The 15891-nt window shown below is 39.9% G+C and overlaps 1 protein-coding gene across 1 annotated transcript in view; it reads left to right on the forward strand.

Moving 5' to 3' along the window:
* Positions 1-712: 712 nt before the first annotated feature.
* Positions 713-15891, forward strand: part of ADGRL3 (adhesion G protein-coupled receptor L3) — a 765791-nt gene continuing 750612 nt past the window's right edge. Inside the window, exon 1 of the mRNA XM_005868883.2 lies at positions 713-784. The gene's annotated coding sequence lies outside the window, so the exon portion shown is untranslated. The remainder of the gene's footprint in view (positions 785-15891) is intronic.

Here is a 15891-nt window from a genome sequence, read left to right on the forward strand (position 1 = left end):
GGCTCGTGGCGCAGGTTGCGGGAGCCAAAGGAGACCCTCGGCGGGGAGAGAACCGCGAGTGGAGGAGGCGGAGGAGGGTTAGGCGGAGAAGCCACCCTTGGCCCTCTCGGCTCCCACTACCTCCTCCATCGCTCCCGCTCCCAGACCGGAGGGGGAGGACGAGGAAGAAGAAGAAGAAGAAGAAAGAGAAGGGGGTGGGGTGGGGGAACTGGATGTAAAGATCGGCTGGGGGGGATGGTGGAAGATTTTTGGTCTCTCCAGCAGCGTCTTTTGCGAAGCGGCGGCAGCAGGCGGAGAAGCGGCCCCAGCTCTGACTGCCGCATGTTAATCGCGGCCGCTCGGGTCCCTCGGCTGCTGCGGGAGCCAGAGCTTGACTCCGAAGTTGTGCAACTGTGGACCGCGGGAGGCATTTGAACCCCCCTCTCTCCGGACTCGGGTCTGGAGCTCCTCGGTGTGTGCGGAGCCAGGACACGTAAAGGAAGACAAGCGTTTGGTTCTTCTTCTCCCCCCACCCCCTCTCCTTTTTTTCTTCTTCCATGGCTGTGTAGCAGAAGAAAGGGGTAAGGAGAGACTTTTTGTTGTTTCCTCGCCTGGGCTTCCCACCCTCCTGCTGCCTTCTCTGCGCTTGGGTTATATCCTTCTTTGCCGAGTGTGGTGGGGGCGACCTCGCTGGGGCCGGCCGGGCTGGTGCCCCGGGCTCCATGGCTGGATGGTGGAGACGGCACCCAGCTGCAGGTTGTTGAGCCGCTGATGGGACGATCTCAGGGACCCGCGGTTACGAAAGGTAATTTATTCTTCTTACTTCCTAATAGTGGTGACCGGCGTCCGCGGGGCGGGCTAAAAAAAGGGGGGTGGGTCGTGGGGGATTCACGCACCCTCATCCTCCCACTCGCACACTTGCCCCCCCCCCACACACACTCATTCGATTGTGATGCGGGGCGGGAAGGGAGTCTCTTGGCTGGTGGGCGCTGGGGTTTGGCACCGGCTTGAGGTTTTTCCAGCTCTTGGGAGATTTGGCGGCCAAGCGGGATGAAGGGGAGAGCAGACCCGGCGCCTTCGCAGTCCAAAACGCGGGGGAATCGGCACGGTTTCCACGGTTTCCGGGGATTTTCCCTCGTCTCTCGCCCCAGTGTCATCCTCTGGAGGGGGCTGAAAGCTGACCAGGGGGCGCCTTCTCCCCGCCTGCCCGGAGCGGGTGCCGCTGCAGGCGGGAGAGGCTAGCGGACCGCCAGGCACCGGGTGAGGAGCGCGGCTCTGGGGTTGTGGGGACCACGGGGTGGCCCGCCTGCCGCGACCCTCCCTAGACACCTGCCTCGGAGCATCCTCGGCGGCGTGTGCCCAGGTCGCGCCCCTGAGCCGTGGAGCCGAGCTGTCTCCCCGCACCCCGCCCGTTGGGTCCCCTTCACGGCAGTTGGGTTTAGACATGCTTGTCCAGGCTTTGTTAGGCGGTTTGGTTGGAGAAAGGTGCCACTTTCTTGGGTGGCCCGCGGCGGCGCGGTGTTGGGAGTGGGCACGGGTTGGCTGTTGAAGGAATCCGGGTGGCGGGGGCACCGGGGCGGGATGGGGAGAGTATTGGTGGCCGCGGTCGGCTGGGTTACAGGTAGGAGGATAGGCGCCACGGAGCTTCTCTAGGGAGAAGGGGAGGCTCCAGTCTGCCTCGCAGCGAGGGTGCCGCTGCGCCCCTGCCGCTGGAGTCTGGAGCTAAGCGTGCTCCCCCCCACCCCCCCCAGCAGTATTGGTGGGTGGGCGTGTATGTGTGTTTCTGGGGGCGACCTCCCTGCAAAAGGGTTAGTTGGCGGTGGTGCGGCGTGTGCGTGTGTGTGTGTGTGCGCGTCTTCGTGCGCTCAGGGGATGGCCGGGAGGTATTTGCGGGGATGGCAGAGCTGATGCTACTTGAGCTTGCTTATCAAAATCTCCTGGGATCCGCTTAACCGGAAAATCTGGTTTGAGGAGGCCGCGGGGGCCCGTAGGGTTTGCAGGGAAGCCTCTCGGTGTCCCCTGGTCCCCTTTCCGCCCGCGAGGAGCACCTCCGCGGGATGCGTGCGGCGCGTGAGAGTCTCTGGTGCAGCGCTCATCGCGCCCCAGATCGGCCCTGATGAGGACCAGGGGAGAGTGTAGTCATCTCTCTGGCAGATTGAAGTCACCGAGCGAAGCCGGCGCAAGCCCTGGTCCCTGGAATGCTCTGGCCACTTTCCTCGCTCAGATGGAAACATGTGCTGCTTTATTTATGGCCAGAGATAGCCTAGCCATTGGGCGAACTCCAGCCGGTGAGCCACCCCCGGGTGTCTCCTGCCTGTGCCCGTGTGTGATCCTGCCTGCAGTAGTTGGAGCACATTGTAAACAAGGGTGTCAGCAGCCCCGCCACAGCCTCCTTCCCACCGAACCTAGTGGTGTGAGTTGTGTTTACTTTCCTGGGTGGATTACTCATTAGGAAGTCTAAGTCTTCTTGCACCTCTGATTTTACATCCTTCCAGCCAGCTGCTGGGGAAATGAGGAGACGCATAGACTCTGGCTGGAAGGAAAAACTGCCTCAAGTGTTGTGCTGTGAAGTAACTAGGCGGCCTGCTAATGTGTCATACTGGGCTAGCAAAACTAGTTAAGGAATGCCATGTTAGAATCTACAAAGACACGCTTCTTTAGTAATTTTTCATTCGGAGAATGTTCTTTATTTCCCTAAGAGGTTAAACAGAATTGAGCCAGTTTTCCCTGGTACATTTTTCAAGCGGTGATGATACTAAATTACCAGGAGTTCCTAGCGCCCAGTTTGTCTGTACTTGGATTACAGATAGACCTGTCAGTTCTTTTATAGTGTAACCCAAAGAGGTTTTCAGATCATTTGTGTGGAAATTAAAAAGATATTTTCATTGAAATATCTCTCAGCTTTGTTTCACACTATCTTTTTTTTTTGTAACCAAAGCAAGGGTTAACAATATACAAAGATAATCAGTTTTTTTTTTAAAACTTGAAACTGCTTTTTAGTTTCAATAATTAAAAGATTAAATGCCTTAGTTGTAGATTAGCTCTGACTGCTTGGGTGTTTGTTGCAAATGGCTATGTTCTATTTTGTTCTAAAAATGTAGCACTGCAAATGTAAAAGGATACTTTGTTTCTAGGTACTATAATGTCTACATTTCTTTCTTTTTAAGATCTTCTTGAAAAGCTTAGGTTGCAAAAAATAAAACACAAGCAAAAAGGAATACAGAATCCTTGATCCCCGATTTTGATTGTTATATTTTTATGAGTTATTGCCAGTGGTGGTCACCTTAAAAGAAAACTTAGAGAATTGTGATTTAATTCACGAGAATCTAGCGTCCTATATTTGCTTCACTTCTGGAGGGTATATGTTAAAGTCTTTAAACTTGCAAACATTTCTGAAGATGAAAGGATACTCGTCCTCTCCTTTTAGAAGATCTAATTGCCATGATTTCAAGTCCATACATTAGAAGATTTGGTCAGATCTGTTCTTTGTTTCCTAGCAGTCATACATTCCACAGGTCCTGATGTCATTAGGACTGTGTTTGTCAGTGTATTGTGCTATCTTTAGCTGAAGGTGAACATGCCAGAGTGCTCGGATGCCATTCCATAGCACTTCTTTATCACTAAATATCCAATAGCCTGCTCTATTGGTGTACATGGGTAACTGGACTATTTCTATGAACTCGGGGTACAAGGAATGATTAGTATAAAGGTTTATGTGAACTCTTTAAATCCTTTTGATAGACATGTTAGGTTGCATCGGGCATGCCTGGCCTGAAGAGCGATAAGCCAACATGGGATTTGTATGATGGGTAAATGCTTTTTGATGTCTCATTTTAAGTTGCTTGATCTGATTATCCTTCAGGTTGAGAGCTCTCCTCAAAATATGAATGGAGGATATTTTAGAAATGGTTGTCTTTATAATGATCTTCTTACATTTTGGAGATTTAAATATTCCTTTTCACTGGGAATAATAGTATGAGATTTACTGGCTCCAGCTACTGTGCCTGGCATTGTTTCTGGTAATTAGGCAAAATTTTGATGAATTTGATTTACCTTTGATTCCTTGGTTAACTATAGCAAAGGAAATTTAACTAGAAAATAAAAAGCTTATAAGGTCAAAAGGATTGAAGTTAGTCAAATAATATACACAATGCTAAACTGAATTGGTTTTCAGATTTCATTTGGACCACTTTAGCCACTTTTTTAAACTGTTTTTGAAAAGGACTGTCAAGTAGGAGTGACAGTTACTATTAGAAGTGGGGCATTTTTGCCTAGAATTCAGGAAAACTGCTTGTGATTTTTGTATTTAAGAACAAAGAGTGATTTGAGAAATGCTATTCAGCCTTAATTTAGCATGGTATGAATGGCTAGAGCAGTTAGACTTAAAGGAAGATGCTCTTTCCTCCAATTTTGCAAATGGCTATTTTCCCTTTGATTCCTTAGATTTGCATTACATTCAAAATATGCATTTGCTCACATTGACAGAAGCTGTATTGTAATTTAGCATTTGTTTGCCTTCAAGGACATATTTATGCTTAGATTACTATTGCATCTTTTTCTTTTTCTTTTATGCAAATGCATTTCTTTATAGAATATCCAATTTTATAATAAAATGTAAAACATTCAAATTTGAGTAAGGTCCTTCTGACATTTATTTCCCCTTTGTTATCTGTGTGTGTGCATATGTGTTGTTAGAGAGTTGTTCATCAGTGGGGAGAAAAATCAGATTTTTCCCTCATTGTGATTTTGATATTGTTGTTTATTCATCAGTTTGAGAAAAATAGGTAAGTATGTCTCTTGATATCAATTATAAGTCCTAAGATGTGTATATTTCTCCCAACCATTTAATGATATTACCCTGGTCTGAGTGTCTATGTGGATCAATTAAATGAACTCTACTACTGCATAGGTAGCAGGTGTACTTTTTTTTTCTTCAGAATTATGAAGTGTGTTTATGTATTCAAAATTACAAAATATATTTAAAAATTAGCTGTCCTACTCTGAATTAATGAAGTTCCCCACTGTCTTAGGGAGTGGGTGAAAGGAGAGAGTTCTTCTTATATTTGATCATGACAGATTCTGTAGATCTTAATAACTTACGTCTTGTTCATGTCTTGCTGACACTGAAAATAAGAATTTAATGTTAAATGTCTTCATAAGAATGACTACATGTATTAGAAGAAGTTAATATTTGGTCCATATTATTTAAGAATTTAAATAGAATATTGTTGGTGGTAATCTTATTTATTATGAAGATTATCTCTGGGATGGAAAAATAAATCACCAAACTGCATATTTCTGGTAAACGTTTATGTCAGTTATTTTGTAGAGCAGACTACTCTTCTTCTCAATCTGTGTTCTGGGGAAACCTGTGGGTCCCCCTAAGACCCGTTCAGGTCTGTCAGGAGAAAACATTGTCATAACAATGCTAAGATGTGATTGGCCTTTCGCTCTCGTACTTGAACAAGTGTGCAGGGCGGGGTGGGGTTTCCAGAAGGTACATGATACTAGTATGTGATGACATCATTGCTCTGATGGCATGTGGCATGTGTTTAAAAGTTTCCACACTTTAACTATGAATGCGTAAGTATTGATAGTTAAAACCAACATACTCCAAAGTTGCTTTAGGTCATCAATTTTTAAGCATGTAATAGGGTCTTGGGACCAGGGAGTCTGAGAAGCGTTCCAAGATCCGCGTAACCGTATAAGAAGCCATCTGGAATGAGAAAACAAGTGGATGGCTCCTTGTACTCACAAGTCTCACCCCGTGTAACCATATAAGAAGCCATCTGGAATGAGAAAACAAGTGGATGGTTCAAGTTTTAAAAAGACACAAGTAGGTTGGAGGTTTTATTATTTTCTGACGTTTTCATTATTTTCTTCCCATCGTAGAAAGCTTGTCTTTAACTGTTTTGATCCCCACTTAGTGAAACCGAAGCTTTAAAGCTGCCACCTCTCCAGCCTGATGTCCTGACAGTAGCAAAGCTGCTACTGGGAGAATTTAACATCCAGGCCCCAGGTCTTGAAATCCTGATATCTGGAAAGGCAGAATGGGGTGGTGGTGAAGAGAAGGGACTCTGGGGTGTGTTTGCTTAGGATTGATAAGTTATTTGACTTTGGGCAAGATATCAGATCTCTCTATGCCTCAATTTCCTGATATGCTTTCATGGGTATAACAGTTGTGCCTAATTCATAGGTTGTTGTGCAGATTTAATGGGAAGATATATGCAGAGTGCCCCAAATGGTTCTGGGCACATAATACATAGGCCCCTATTTGCTGCTGTCATTAGTTTTATTATTATCATTATTATTTACTAGGTCTCATGAGGGCTCCAAGAAACATTAATCAACTCCCCATGGGGTTCAGATATGTGGTTATGTTTCACCTCATTGCTTTAGAGCAACATTTAAAACATTATTAAACTTGAAAATTTCAAATAAAAGATAATCTTGGCTTTATTTTTACCTTCCCACTTTAAAAATAATGAGGAGTTGTTGGAATTTTTTAAAAATACTATGAATTAATAAAATACCTTCCATAACTTGGGCTAAGTTTGCAGTTGGGTAGAGTATGAATGCCTAATTAAAACTAGATCTCAAAGACCCTAATTGAATATTTATGTATCATGGGAATTATTAGGGAGGAAATCACTTTTCTGAAGTGATATCAAGACAACTCACTACACTCTTAGTCTGTTAATCACTATCGATGCATCACAACAGGCCATTTTCAGGGAGAAGGACCCATGGGGTAATTATATACTGTGGCTCAGTTTATTTGTGAGGGGTAATATGCCTAATGAATGACAGAAGCTCCCACATAGAGATTAGTTTTACCAGAATCTTAAGTTTAAAAGTGAACTGTAATACTTCTGAATGGGACTTTGACATCTTTTTGAAAATTTCTATATATATTTATAAATTATATATTATATTTGAGTATATTCACGGCTAAATATTTCCCTTATCCCTGCCACAGTAAGTATCGTAGCACTTGTCTTTTCCAGCTCTTTGGTTAATCCTGTTAACTTTAACTATGAATGCATAGTTGTGAATACAAAATTATATTCTTCAGGTGGGCATAGCTGGGTGTTGTCCCTACTTATGAACTTGTCAGAAATGGCCTTTGGAATGAGGGACAATCTCAATTCCATAACTCTCTAGCTCTATTGTCTTTGTCTGTAAATAAAGATAATGGCATCTTCTTTGCTGGTTTGGTGTGAGGAATGGGAAGTAAATAGAAATGTACCTGATAGATTGAGCATTTAATGAATGGAACCTGTCATTGTTAGTCATAGTGTTATTTGAAATGTTCTTAACTACCATGATTAAAAAATAGCTAAGTCAAATATTATTTTCTTAATTGAAGAGTTCTTGATGAGCCAAGAAAATTAATAGCATTTTCTTAAACAGCCGAGAAAGGTTTTATGTCTTTTTGTCTTTCCCAATTTCCTTTTTTAACCTTTTCTTGAGTACCTATTTCTGAGCTCTTAATCTTAATCTTAAAAAGTTATGCTCTGCTACTAATTCCCCACCAAAAATCATAATCCTGACAGAAAAATATTTTTGACAGCCACCAAGTATCGTGTCTGAAGATTGACTTAAATCACATATAAGATGAAAATAGCAATTTAACTTAAGACATTTTAAATTAAACTCCTGATCATCTTTTCTCATGGCATCAGTAGCTCTTTAAGTTTGAACTGCATCAGAATTTTCTACAATATCGTCACCAAATCAAGTCATCATAAACTTTTAAGACTTAAGGATTCCAACACTTAAAAAATTTATAATTCCAAAATTCATGTCTTCATCAGAGTGTTCTAAATGCAGATGAACCCTTAAAATTCAGACCCCAAAGTTGCTTTAAAAGAGTACAAGTAGGGACATGGTGATAAATAAGTCTGAATTTTAGAATTAGCATGTGTATTTCAGTGACAATTGCCAATCGAGAAGTTCCTGAAATGTGTGACTTTTACCTATTATTACCCAGCATTTCTGTTAAAATGGAAAGTGTACAACGTGGTAGGTGGTAAAAATGAATGAAAACATAAGCTGTACCTTGGACAGCTGACTTGCTAAATTGTACCAGACTTAAGCGTTTTAAAGCATAATTCAAGAAAATGAAAGTCAAGTAGAAATGATACCCCCTTCTGTTTGATCAGTTTGTGTTGGTGTTTATGTGTCCCACAGAGGCAGAGTGTGTTACTATTCAGTACAGCCCCAGCAACTCCACAGTAGCCTGAGCCTGTGAGAATAGGGGAGAGACTCAAGCCCAGTTTTTGATGTTCTGCATGGATGGGTAACCTGAATACTAAAATGCATTCCATTGACAGCTGACCCTGGAAGAGGTTTTTCAACAGTCTCCAGTTTTGTTTTGGTTTGGTTTCTTTCCTCTTTTCCTTTCCTCAAAACTCTTCCAAATTCTGTTGGGTAAGAGGAATGGGTCCTGATGGGCATCTTTTGTATGCGATTTTATGTCTGGCATGAATGGAAGGGCTCAAATGGTTTACATTGATATCTTTTAGTTTTTTCCAATTTTGAGTGTTTTTGATTTGTCAATGGCTGATGGTGGTTGTCTGAATCTTGACTCAGAATACTGATCGTGACTTCAGGAAGCGGACAAAGAGTCCATTGAGAAATAGTTTTGTGTTAACATGAGGCATGTGTATATCTAGACTTTCTTTTTTATATTGACTTTAACTGTTGAATCTGTCAAGTTTTAATCATATTATTAACTGAAGTTGACTTTGGAAGGAGGCCTTAGGCAACTGTTTTCTTTTAAAATAATACACATTTTTAAAAAAATTTTAAGCACTTTCAATAGTTAAATTTTACTTTACTTTTAAAGTATTTTTATGCATGATAGTTAAATATTATTTTACTGTCATTCCGAAATGCTGCAACATCTTAGTTGTTGTATGGACTTAAATTCAACTTAAGAGATTTGATAGATTGGGGGTAATTCATGTTCCTCTTTTACTTGCAAAGACAATTCCAACTAGCTTTAGCCAAATGATCAATTTATTGGGAAGTTATTTTTTTTCTCACCTGACGAATCTTGGTGAATAAGGGAGGTTTTTCTAGGCATCAAAAATAAAAATAGCCCCTTGACTACCACTAGGATTCGGCTCCAGTTGCATGTCCCGACCCACTTTTCCTTACCTCTGCCTACTGGATTCTTTCCTTTTCACCACAGTCTGGATTAGGTACCCAGTTTTAGATCCATCTGTTATCACCAGCTTAGTGGAGTGGGTAAGGATATTTCAGTTCCTCTGTGGATGGACAAATAGGTTGGAGAAGGAAAGGTTCAATTAATAGAGGGATCTTGTACACAGGAAAAGGCAGAGGGGCCGATAAAACCTGAATGTCCGCTACAATAATCCTTTGTTAACTGAGACAGATCAGGCACTAGAAGAATTGGTTAGGAAAACCATTACAAATGGGTTTACTCTTTTCCTGTAAGCAGCCAATGTGATCTTAGAAAATGTTGTCTTACTCACTTGACCCAGGTAATCCAACAAAAACATGCAAATCAAGGGATTCAAATCTTCAGGTTTAAAAACACCTACGGAACTGCCCAAGTTATCAAGGAGGCTGTGCATATCTGAAAAGCCACGAAATAGTTGAAAGATGTCATTTTATAACAACATATACACACACGACAGTGGAGTTGCCATTGTACAATGCCAAGCGGGCACTGGACACAGGGTTGGTGGCGCACAGAGTGCTGAATTTTTGCTACTCATGCTAAAAAAGGCAGAGAGTAATGCTGGTCTTACAGGTTTAAATGTGGATTATTTAGGCATTGAGTACCTCCAGGTGAACAAAGCCCCTGAGATATACCATTGGCTGTAGAGCTCATGTTTTAATTAAATCATGTGTGAGTTCCACCAGCCAACTTATGATGATGCTTGATGGAAAGGAGCAACCAGAAGTGGAGGTTGCACAGAAGAAAAAGTTACCCCAGATGAAACTAAAGAAACAAAAACTTATTGAATAAGAATAAATGCAGCATAAAATTAATGCGGATAGAAGTAAAAGCAGTAAAAATGGATTTGTAGGTATGGATCTATCTGAGATATCTATTTTACTCCTGCTAGTGTACTTGTTATGTCATGCTTCTGACGGGCATATGTATTTGTTCAAGTTAATCTTATGTTTAGAGACAGAAGACTCAAAAGTACATCAAGTAGGATATTTTAAATAATTGAGTATGGATAACTTTATTAGTTGTCTAAAGAATCCAATGAAAACATACTTCAATCTGTCTAGTAATAGTGTTATTCAAATGGCAGACCTCTAATATGGATCCATTATTACAAAATCTAGAGTCTGGGTAGTGTTTCATGCTGACACTTGACTAGTCGAAGGGAAATGGTGTTTTAGAGATGTTATTTGTATAAGTTGGGAAACCACCTGCACTTATTTATTTTTATTTTTTATCACTCACAAAATTGTGTTGACTTTTCGTTTTTATTTGTAAGTGCCAACCCAATGTACTAGTAAAAAGTAACACATAATATAATTTGGTGAATTTTCAAAGGTTAGTAGAACTCCCATGTACCTCCCTTGCAAATCCTTGAAAAAGAAGGAGCACTAAAATTTAGAAGGCTGTCAACATTGTACTTTCATGATCTGGCATTATTAAGCAAACTTTGCGAGCATTTCTTTTTTTAGGTGCATTTGATTAAATGTGTGATCTTATCTTGGTGAAATAGCCTGCTGGGCTGCCGACAGTAGTGTTCAGAAATGAAATTTGCTGAGAGCCTCTGAGCAGACATTTATTCAAGGAGACCTTTCTTGAATAATGGATGATAGTGAGATTGTAGTGCTAAGTGTGTGTGTTTTATTCCTTGACTATAGGGGTGTTGAGAGTGAGCAACAAAAACAAAAAAGTAATGGGGTATGAAAGAAAACATTAGGTTTATAAATGAGAACTTAACCTACTTTATTACAAGTGAATGATCAATCTGTGTGAGGGACTCATAGTATCAACGTCAGAGGATGGTATGCTAGTCCATCTGTTTTGTGTTAATAATCTTTCTGTGTTATTTCCTTTACTGCTACTCTCTCTTAGCTTAGTAGATATTACTCTGGAATTCTTGCTACTATCCCAGTGGTATATCATTTATGTAGCTCTTTTGATTCTACTTGGGGGCTACTAATAGTTGAGTTTTGATTCCCATTCATTCTTCTCCATGCAGCTTATTCTAGTTGAATGATCATAACTGAGTATCTTTTATTTCTGATTGTCGTAGTGCTCATGTTCAATAATTGTGAAATATAGAGATATATTCAGCAAAACAAATCATCCAGTATATTATAATGCAGTGGTACCTTGCATTGTTCACAAAGATGATTTCACACATATTTTTAACTTGGTTATCTCTGTATTTTATTCATGAAATATCTGTATTTTATGTGTGTTTGTTTTAGTGGAATTAAAGTTAAATTAGATATATACCCAGTTCTTATAATTCTCTCCTATTTCCGCATGCCATTATTTTTGAAAGCATCCTTTTTAATATTGTAAAATATTTCATTATGTGGATATACTGTGATTTATTTAAGCTTTCTTTATTCGTGTGAATTGTTGTATTTTGCAAGGATAAGCTTGGCCTATTCTCTGGTGATTTCTGTAGCACAGATTCCTTGAAGTACAATTACTGGGACAGAGAGTAAATAATTAGTTTGACTTTAAGTACTTGGTTACAGTGATTCCCATGAATCAATGTCCTCTGTGTATATTTGGTCCTCCTAACTTTTTGGAAATTTTAAAGAATGCCAACTCTCAGTTATGTATAGGTAGTAAAGATTAGTAACTTAATAATGGTGTGGCAATTCTTAAGAATTACTAACTCAAATGTATCAATATATAAAAGCTGAGATCAGTAAAATAGTAGTAAAAATGGAATTTGCTGGCTGTTAACATTTAAATAGGATGGTGCCTAATGTCTTTGAATTTAACATAATGTTAAAACAAAACTATACAATGAAACTGATTTATGAAGAATTAAGAAGTCCACCATCCACTTTATGTCCCCATAAACTTTCACAGTTAAGTCCTCTGCTCTGAATGGACCTCTTATCTCTTAAGTTCATCTACTAAAACATGAACTTAAAGTTCTTTACCAAAGCGCTTATGGAATAAGGAAATTGGTGGGTTTTGTTTGGGCAGTTCTAAAATTTCATTACAAAAAGTAGGAGTAAATTGTCAGTAATAATTGAAGGTTGTCTGTAGAGTGAGAGAGAGGTCATAAAGAAAATTAACTAAACAGAACATTATGGCTTATAATTAGTAAATATGACTCAAATTTTGCTAAGTGTGAGTTTAGTTAGAGATCTACCCATAGGAATAAGAGTGAGGTACAAAATATGAGGTGTTTAGTAATTCATAAGTCAAATGGGAAAGAAAAACAGCAGGTGTATAATGTAACTTTTTATCATTTCTACAATAATGAAGTGCCTACTGTATTTGATTTCATTAGTTCATTCTTTGGCCAAAGAGACTAACAGTTATATTTTAAACAGCATCTTTGTGACTTCTGCTTTCAATTATAAAGACATGTATTTAAGGTATATTTCCAGCATTCAGATTTGAAGTCTATTATTCTTCTCTTTCTATTTTTTCTTTAAATCTGCATCAGAACATATTTGTAGGGCAGTTTAATGCTTGATTAAGAAATGAGTATATAACTGCGTGGATGTGCTTTATGGACCTAAAAGAAACAACTGAATGTGAAAGCAGTGTTTGAAGTTACTATTTCAAGATAAATTTAAGTGCCATTGAAAACTGCTCTGCACCTGCTTGTGAAATAATAAAGGCATGGAAGGCATCTTAAAAGGCACACACTTGCACACTCATTTCCTAAACATTTTTAAAAATATTTTTTAAAATTTAAAAATGTCCCCATTTGCTAATCAAGAGATATAAAATTTCATTTATGCAAGATGAGTAATTTCTAGAAATATGCTGTATAATTCTGTTCCTGTAGTTAACAGTATGGTGTTGTATGCTCATAAATCTGTTAAGAGGGTAGATCTCATGTTAAATGTTCTTATCACAATAAAAATAAAATTAATGTTTCAAGAAGAATTGTGGTAACTTGCCCAAAGGGACATGATTGGTTTATAGCTTCTGCTGCCTTCTTTTAAGGAATTTCTGTCTTGGCCTTGAGGGTTCCAATTTCTGATTTCAGGCATGGCATTGTCACTAAATAGCTACATCACATTGGTCATATAACTTCTTCAGTTTCGTTTGCAACTAGGGTATAGGCGTTGGGGTTCTTTCTCTCTAAAACAGCCATAAAATAAAATCCAGTATAATAAAAGGGTAATATGCAAATAGACCAAACATTGGAACGACAGGTCACTGTGATGTGCACTGACCAGCAGGGGGCAGATGCTCAATGCAGGAGCTGCCCCCTGGTGGTCAGTGAGTTCCCACAGGGGGAGCTGAGCAGTGCTAAGGATGTCTGACTGACGGCTTAGGCCCGCTCCCCACAGGGGAGCCGTCAGTCAGATATCCCCTGAGGGCTCCTGGACTGTGAGAAGGCACAGGCCGGGCTGAGGGACCCTTCCCCGCCCCCCCCAGTGCACTCATTTCGTAAAATAATAAAGCTCATTATAGTAAAATACCTCTGGTTGAAAGTTTACTTTATCAAAAATCTTAATGGGCAGTTGATTTTATAAAAAAATTCATATTACGTCCTTCTTAAAGAGCTAATACACAGTACTGCCCGTGGTGATAGCATATTTTTACAAGATAAAATAGGTTAGACATTTCTTTTGGTGGAAGTTTAAAAATAAATTGACACTAAGTTATTTTACATTCTTTTAAAAAATTAATATTCTAGCCTGGCCAGTGTGGCTCAGTGGTTGAGTGTTGACCTGTGAACCAGGAGATCATGGTTCCATTCCTGGTCAGGGCATATGCCTGGGTTGTGGCTTGATCCCCAGTGGGGAGCATGCAGGAGGCAGCTGAGCAATGATTCTCTCTCATCATTGATGTTTCTGTCTCTCCCTCTCCCTTCCTCTCTGAAATCAATAAAAATACATTAAAAAATTAATATTCTAATAAAGTTTTCTCACATTCCTCTACATTATAGTACTCTACTATTACATTTTTTAAAAATCCTCACCTGAGGATATGTTTTTGTTGATTTGAGAGAGAGAGAGAGATGGATAGATACACATTGATGTGAGATAGGAACATCTATTGGTTTCCTCCCTCCCTCATCCTGACCAAGGATCTTACCCTGGTACAGTGCCCTGATCAGGAATTGAACCCACAAACTTCAGTGTAAGGGATGACGCTCCAATTAACTGAGCCACCCGACCAGGGCTGCTTCTTTCCTTCCCTCCCTCTTCCCTTCCTTCCTTCCTTCCTTCCTTCCTTCCTTCCTTCCTTCCTTCCTTCCTTCCTTCCTTCCTTCCTTCCTTCCTTCCTTCCTTCCTTCCTTCCTTCCTTCCTTCCTTCCTTCCTTCCTTCCTTCCTTCCTTCCTTCCTTCCTTCCTTCCTTCCTTCCTTCCTTCCTTCCTTCCTTCCTTCCTTCCTTCCTTCCTTCCTTCCTTCCTTCCTTCCTTCCTTCCTTTTTCTTAATTTCACAGTAAATGATTACATGATTTTATGTATTTTTTTATATAATCTTTTTTTTTCTTTATGTTTACAGGTAAAGTAAATTCTATGCCCTGAGTTTTGCATCCAGAGTACTGTTATCTTAGATCAAGACAATTACAACATCTGTTCATTTATAAAGCAGAAGTGTGTACATTGAGTATTGAATACTCACTGTTTTCTTTTTTTTCACCACGATTGAATTTACTTACATAAAATTATTACATCTTATTTTAAGATTTAAGGACTAACTTGCATTTAGTTCTACATTAGATGATTTTTACTGAAAGTAATAAGACAATGTAGAGGAATATAACATATAAAATAAATGTATATTATTGAGAAGCAGAGGTGAAGTAGAAGGGAGCCTAAGCCCCCTCTCTGTATGACCCTGGAAAAGTGGCTCAGCCTCTGCACGCCCCAGGTTCCTTATGTGTAAACTGGGAATACAGATTATACTTACCTTTCAGAGTTATGGTGAGGAGTATCTGAGACAATGCACATAAATCAGATAGCACACTGGTGGCTTTTATTGTTTGTGTTAATTTTTTAATCTGTTGTTGAAACAGATATCCTCTCCCAAATGGGCCTCTAATTGTTCTGCTTTTTTCCTGCAGTTCTCTAAAGATCAGCTTCATGAAATCATTGTGTATTTTTTTTATTTTTCATTCACTGTGTACTTGTTATCATCAAATGCCTGCAGGATGCTGGGGATATGGAACATAGCATGGCAAAAAGAGCCTCTGATTTTATAGGAATTGCAAAATCATGGAAATAAAGAGATATCAAGCAGTGTAACTACCATTAATTATTTAGTTAAAATCGTGGCAAGTGCTACAAAGGTCAAATCCAGGATGCTATGAGAGTTATAGCAGCAGGATCAGACCTTGTCTGAGCTGGGGGTGAGAGGGATATGGAAATACATCCCAGATCAAATAACATTTGAACTGAGATCAGAAGGTTGAGTAGGCAGCCCTCGAGAATGTGCTGGTTCACTGCTCCCTTCAAATTCTGTCATCGGAAGAGCTGATCCCAGTTCCAAGCATGTTCTAGTCAGGGAGGTTAATAGAGCTGAGTAAAGGGAAGAAACTTGAGCATAGTTGCCTTGATTTGTCAATCAAGACAACGCACCTTCAGTTGTCCTTTTACAGAGAAAGTGAATTAACATGGTATGTTTTAATATCAGTTTCCTGTCTGCAATATTGAATTTCAGAATTATCATAAAAATCATAAAATAAACTATTAGCTGACCATAAAGAATGATCAGAGACTGTACATTTGAGATGAGAAAA

This window comes from Myotis brandtii, unplaced genomic scaffold (assembly GCF_000412655.1).
Source record: "Myotis brandtii unplaced genomic scaffold, ASM41265v1 scaffold28, whole genome shotgun sequence".
Classification (NCBI taxonomy): Eukaryota; Metazoa; Chordata; class Mammalia; order Chiroptera; family Vespertilionidae; genus Myotis; species Myotis brandtii.